Consider the following 6,744-nt stretch of genomic DNA (forward strand, 5'->3'; position numbering starts at 1 on the left):
ATGAACATCTTGCTGGGGTCATTTGACCCCAGTATTCTTTCCTGCCATGGCAGGGGGTCGGACTCAGTTCTGCTCAGGTCCCTTCTGGCCCTAGAAACTATGAAACTAGGACCAAAAATGTAAAACCCGCCAACACATCCCCACCATCCCCACAATAACTACATCCCAGAACAGAACCATCACCATTCCTGGAACTTACACCTGCATCTCCAGAAATGTAATACATCTCATCCAGTATGTCACAGGGAGGGAGCAAGAGACAGACCTCAAGGGGCCAGGGGAGGCGAGAAAAGAGAAGAAAAGATGGAAAATCTCTTACTTGTAGCCGGAGCTGTGGCGAAGCCAGAAATGGCAGCGGGACCCGCGCGGCTTGTGAACTGCCTTGTTTTAAAACTGTGGCCAGCTGAGGAGAGGAGCAGCAGCAGCCAGATGGGGGAGATAAAAGGAGCCATGGGCGACAGAGCTGGGGGAAGACCCAGAAAGTCGCCAGCAGGGAAAGTATTCCCGGAACCCCTATTGGGGATAGGAGGCAGGACCACCTCCCACGGGGTGGAAGACCGCTTTGAAGTCCGTCACAGGGAAAACGCTGGCGATGGCATAGAGAGAGAGGAGGAAGACGCAGCTCACCCAGACAGAGGATTCGAGGGAGAAGATCAAAGAGAACAGGAGGAGGAGGAGGAGGGGGATGATGAGAAGTACCCTCAAGGAGCAGGGGAGATTGGCAGAGCCTGAGACATCACACCAGGTGGGACCGGTGCGGGTTCAGGAAGGCTCCAGGAGCGACCCAAAGTGAGGAATGAAGAGCCTAAGCAGCAGGAGGGGCTGCAGAAGATGGGCTCCGGCTGCAGAGAACTGCCCAGCAGGGGACATAGAGGAGGCGTGACTAGAGGAACCACCGAGGGTCCAGCAAACACACAGGCGGTCCGAAGAATGGAGGGGAGAACCTGGTAGCCATTAGGCGAAGGCGTACTCAGGGCAGGGCCAGTTAGAAACTCTAGGAATCTGGGCCTACTGGTATAGAGTGCGTTGGAGGTCAGGGATTAAGGGGCCAGGCTGGTCCAAATTTGTAACCAGGAGCCTCCCTGGTATTGATAGCGTTCCTTTTTGTTGTTTCTTTCTGTTTCCCACTTTTGGAAGGGTTGTGAGATCCAGCACATGGAGCCCAGTGTTGGCTCAATTAAAAGAAAGGTGCAGTCTTAAGGGAAGCTAGACGATCGCAAGACCCAAAGGGTACAGGACAGGCTTTGGGTCCCGTTGGCCTTAGTACATATCCACAGGAGAGCACAGGACACCAACAGTCGGAGGTCAGGCCAAAAGACATCAGTAACTCATCGAGGCTGGGTATCAGGGCAAGGTATAGGGGAGGTTGGAGCCTTGTGGAAGATTGCCGTTCAGAGGTCCCAGACGCTTAAGAACCTCAGTAGTCGGACCCCAGCACTGAAGTAATACACAAGGTCATGGCAGGCGAGATTGGGGAAGAGACTACCCCAGGGAGGGACATCTGTACAGCAAGACCACAGGGACGGATTGACGGACAGTCCTATACATCCGAAGCCGCGTGGCACGTGACCAGATGATCGAAGCCTGACGGGTGTACAGCGCACTAAATGCCCTGATGGAAAATATGTGGGAGAAACCAAACAACAGCTACATACCAGAATTAATGCACACCAAAAATTTATCAAAGACAAAAATACCCATTACCTGTGGGTGCACACTTTTCACAAGATGACCATTCTCTCTCCAGTCTCTCAGTTCCAATCCTCAAACGGAATTTACAAAATACCTTTCATAGACAAACCTACGAACTTCACTTCATAAATCTATCTACTGTATACAAAAAGTCATGGACTATATATAAATATTGGACTTATGGCACATTATAACCTGCCTGCCATCTGATAACCCCAGGTAACTTCTCTACATTTTACCAGAAACATTCTATCACCAGGTCAACATTCCCTGCTTTCTCCTCCCTCCTTTCCTGTCTCATACCTATTGTCTCCCATGGCCTCTGATCCTCACTGCCACATATTTGCATCTTCACAGACCTGCATTTTGCATATTGGCTTCTATTCCATCCAGGAGAACACAAAACAACAGCAGACCCTCCCTACGCCTGAAGAAAGGTGTTTGTGCCCCAGAACTTACAAAGAACAATTTTTCCAACTATTTAGTTGGTCTAATAAAATATACCACATTTCCCCAAAAAACTTTGTCTGCCACAAAAGAATGGGATGCTATATTTTAAAGGGAATTTTTATATATTGACTTTATTGCGTATATTACATTTTTAAAGTAGTATTCTGTTGAATAAACCCAAAGACTTATTTACAGAAGTTTGGTAAAAAATAATTTAGACTCAATTTTTATTATGTTACCTTTTAAATATTCAATATATGTCACTTATTTTTAAAGGAGTCTTTTTACTGGGTGGGCCAAGCACATTTCAATCCTACCTTACAGCAGGTATTTCACAAGGTATTATACGATGGCTAGATTAGAGATGATAGTTTTTTACACTCACTGGGCACAGCTACACATGCATTTACTCTGCCCTAAATTTACTCTGGTGTAAGATACTCTGGAATAAACATTTTTGGGCAGGCATCTACACATGTGGGGATTAAGGAGAAGATTTGCTGCTCTTTGCTCCAGGTTTCTTGCAGCCCTGTAATGGGCCCCTGCCACCACTGGGGGGAGCTCCAGACTCCCCCTAGGTGCTAGCCCAGGGGCTGACAGGGAGCACCAGGCCAGGAGACAGCTGTCTCCTGCCCCCAAAGGGCTGCCTGCTACCAGGGCAGGGATAATGTCCCCTTGCCCCAGCAGTAGAGAACTTCTAGCCCTGGGTCCCCGATTAGGGGCAGGGGACTTGGAAAGAGTTGCAGGGGAGGGGCAGGTCCAAGCCCCTGCCCCTACCTGCCAGTGGGGCAGCAAGCTAGCTGCTAGTTGCCCCACCAGCAGATAGGGGCAGGGGGCTGGGACCTACTGCACCCCTGCAGCTCTTTCCAAGCCCCATGCCTCAATCACCCAATAGGGGCAAGGGGCTGGGACCTGTCTCTGACCAAGATGGGGAGCTGAGGAGCCTGTTTTCCCCCTGTCCCCCAGCTCTACATTTGTGGAGCTGGGCATGGAACAGGCTCCCCAGCCCCTATCAGCAGGGAGCTCCCAGTGCTGGCCCTGAGACCACGGGGCCATTGCTGAGAGGTGCTTATCTCCCTGCAGGGGCCCTACAATCATTGAGATAAGGATCTCCCAGCTCCTCACTTCCCAATAGTGAAGGCGGAGCAGGGGCTTGGAGATCCTTATAAAGGTCCCTATACTTATAAGGATCTTCCAGCCCCTATTCCACAATTACAATCTCAGAGTGGGGGGCTTGGAGCTTCCTGCTGCCAGGATGGGGGGGACATAGTCTCCATCTGGGCTTCTGTGGTAGAGTCCACCCTGGCAGCAGGCAGCTCCTCGGAGCAGGGAGCTATCTCCCGCCCTCTGGTGGACAGCTGACTGGGAACAGATTTTGCTCCCCATGAGGTGTCTACATGAGTACTACAATGCTGTTATTAATCTTGAGTAAATGTGCTACTTGCATTTGCAGGTAGCAAATTTACTCGGGCCTAGGGAGGTTACTGTGTAGTAAGCATGGGCATGTGTAGACTCACAGCCTTACTTCACAGTAAACTATGCTAATGCAAAGTTAAGCATCTCATGTAGGCAGGCCCACTGGGTTGACTGATATATTTAGGGATGGTTCTGCTTTGAGCAGAAGGTTGGGCTAGATGGCCTCCTGAGGTCACTTTCAATCCTAATTTTCTATGATTCTACAACTCAATAAACAGATGCTTCCAGGAGGATCCTGTCATGATGTAGGACATCTCTGTCTGTATAGCATAGGAAGCTTTGATTAAGTTTTTCCATGTAACTAGTTGTAGCTAGCCAAAACTGGACAGAAGCAGGAAGGGGAAAGCAGTACTGTCATAGTAGTTTCCCCTTCCCTAAAGTAAGTCAGTCTGCATCTGTAAAGAACAAAACTTTGCATTTGAAACCAGTACATCTTAATAGAAGCCTAATCAGAAATAACTCCCTAACTACAATTTTTGATTCCCCATGGAGGAGGGAACAATGAGTAGCCACAATGGGGGGAAGCCAGTGGCAAATTTACATGTAAGCAGGCTCTGCTGCCATGGAGAAGAGATTCTCATTGTGTTGGGGATATACAAGATAACATAGGTTCCTTGTACACTTTATTCTTGTTGAGCAGGAAAGTTTTCTGTCTATAGTCTTGATGGCACCCTAGAAATGATGAGATGCATAAAGAGATGTTGCATGAAAAGTAAGTAAATAATTTATATAAAATTAATATACTTCATATCCTTAGTACATATAAATGTCTATAGTTCATAGTTCAAAGAATGGAACACATACCTACAGAGATACAAAAAGAGAAAATGGCAACGTTATCTTTGGTCTTGCTGGGAGCTAGGAAAAAATTGCAATATATAAATTGGTAAGTGTAAACTCACTAGTCAATTGTGAGAGAAAAGTAATTAGGCAATTATCATGTCCCCTGGAGAAGGTTATTCAGAAAAAAATGAACCATTAGAACTAAAAGCCAAAAGTACCAAAGCAGGTTTCTTACAGTTACTTCCTGGCAATGAAGTAGGCATTTCTCTTTAAAAAGTTATGTTCTTTCCTAAGTAACTTCCCCATCATATTGAATAATAAATTTAAGTCACAACATTTTTTAATCTAGACCTGATTCTGAAGTCTCCCAAAGCTTGAGATTGCTTTGGATTTGGCCCATTTTAAAGACATACGCTACCTGCAAAATTTAAATCCAGATCTAGAGTTGGATTCTCAAAATCTTACATTATAAAGACAGAAAAGAATATTATTAGCATCCTGTAAACACCAGACGACATGGTTTCTTTGCACTGATTCTTGTTTGAAATGGTGCTATGATAACCAGGAAGCACACTATATTGGTTTGAAGATTATCAGAGAATCCTCCTCAGTCCAGGTAAGTTGCTATGTTTAATGATCCAATGGTTAATTATCCTCACCATTAAAATGTGTGCTTTATTTCTAGTCTGAATTTGTCTAGTTTCAACTTATAGCCACTAGATCTTATTTATACCATCTGTTTGCTAAACTAGATAGTACGTTGCTGTGTTTGTCTAAGGCCATTCAGAAATAAATTATTCCATTGACAAGTGTGGGAAAGAGTGTGGCCAGGCTGCTAAGCATGAAATATAATATAAACATAACATACATCTATGCATTAATCGCCATTAGCAATTTCAACATAAATTAATTTTAGATTCTCATGTGCACATTCGGCATATTCACATATCCCACATTTTATCCCTCCTTTTGAAATGACAGTGACAATGCACAAACTGAAAGCCTCTCAGGTGGCTTATGTTTGGATAACATCAGTTATCTTCACCTCTTCTCTTAGGATGCTCTGCGCTGAATACTATGTTGGATTCATGTTTAAGTTTCTTTCCTGGGTAGTGGTTACCACTCCTTCGAATGCTGTCTTGAAGAGGTAGCCTTTATTCATCCATGTTGGAGTCAGTATGTCCATTTGTGGCTGGATGGTATCATGCAGAGATGATATATTAGATTCCATTTTTCTTCACAAACCTTTGAAACTCCTCTGAACTGAATTGTGGGCCACTGTCAGTTACAACTTGTTCTGGTAATCCCACTTTTGGAAATGGCCTTCACAATTGTTCTGCTGTCTGGGAGCCTGTAATGTTTTGATGCAGAAGACTTCTAGTAGGGCTGTGCAAAGCTTCAGGTGGTGATTTGATTCGGAGGAGATTTGGACGATTTGGTGGCTGAATCTCCAAATCCGAATTGAATCAGGAGACCAATTTAAAGGTCTGAATGGATTCAAAGCTCTCCAAATCTTCAGAAAAGATTCAGAGAGCTTTGATGATTTGGACAGTCCATGGTGGCTGCAGCCGGGAGCTGCAGCTGACTCCGAACTGGTAAGTATTAGGGGCAGGGAAGTGGGGTCTGGGGGAAGGGAGAGGGGATTATGGGGGGACCCCCCTGACCTCCCTGCTCCACCAGTTACACCATGGCTGCCCCTGCCTGCCCTAGGTTGGTACTTTAAAAAAAGCCCCAGTGTTCACTGGGTGATGCTGGTCAGCAGGGGGCGGTGATCCCTATTGCCCCACACTGCATGGGGGACTCTGAACGAGCTCCCCAACCCCCTCTTGCTCCCTCAGCCCCCCCACAGGTACCCTGCCCAGGCCAGCTCCAGCTCCAGCTCCAGCCCTTTAAGAAAAGCATCCGGGAAAGTCTCCTTGCTAAAAAGGAGGCTTACACCCAATGGAAAGAGGGGTCATCACCAGGGAGGACTATTCTGTAGTTGCTTGGGGATGTAGCAGGGTAGTTAGGAAGGCCAACGCAGAGATGGAACCGGGACTACCTTCCCAGATTAAGGACAATAAGAAGTCCTTTTTTAAATACATAGCGGGTAAAAAGAAGGTCCCAGGTAATGTGGGGCCCTTGCAGGACGCGTTGGGAAATTTGGTCATCACACCAGACGGCAAAGCTAACATGTTTAACGATTTCTTTGCCTCCGACTTCCTAAGTAGGGACTAGAACAGCCACCTCCCTGCTGGGCCCCCCTTGGGCCCCGGGGGAGGCACACCTGGGCCATGGGTTAGCGAGGATTTAGTTAGGGAGCTTCTGGAGGGGTTGGACGTATTCAAGTCAGCCGGCCTAGAG

The sequence above is a fragment of the Crocodylus porosus genome, unplaced genomic scaffold (assembly GCF_001723895.1).
Source record: "Crocodylus porosus isolate Cpor-Errol unplaced genomic scaffold, CroPor_comp1, whole genome shotgun sequence".
NCBI lineage: Eukaryota > Metazoa > Chordata > Crocodylia > Crocodylidae > Crocodylus > Crocodylus porosus.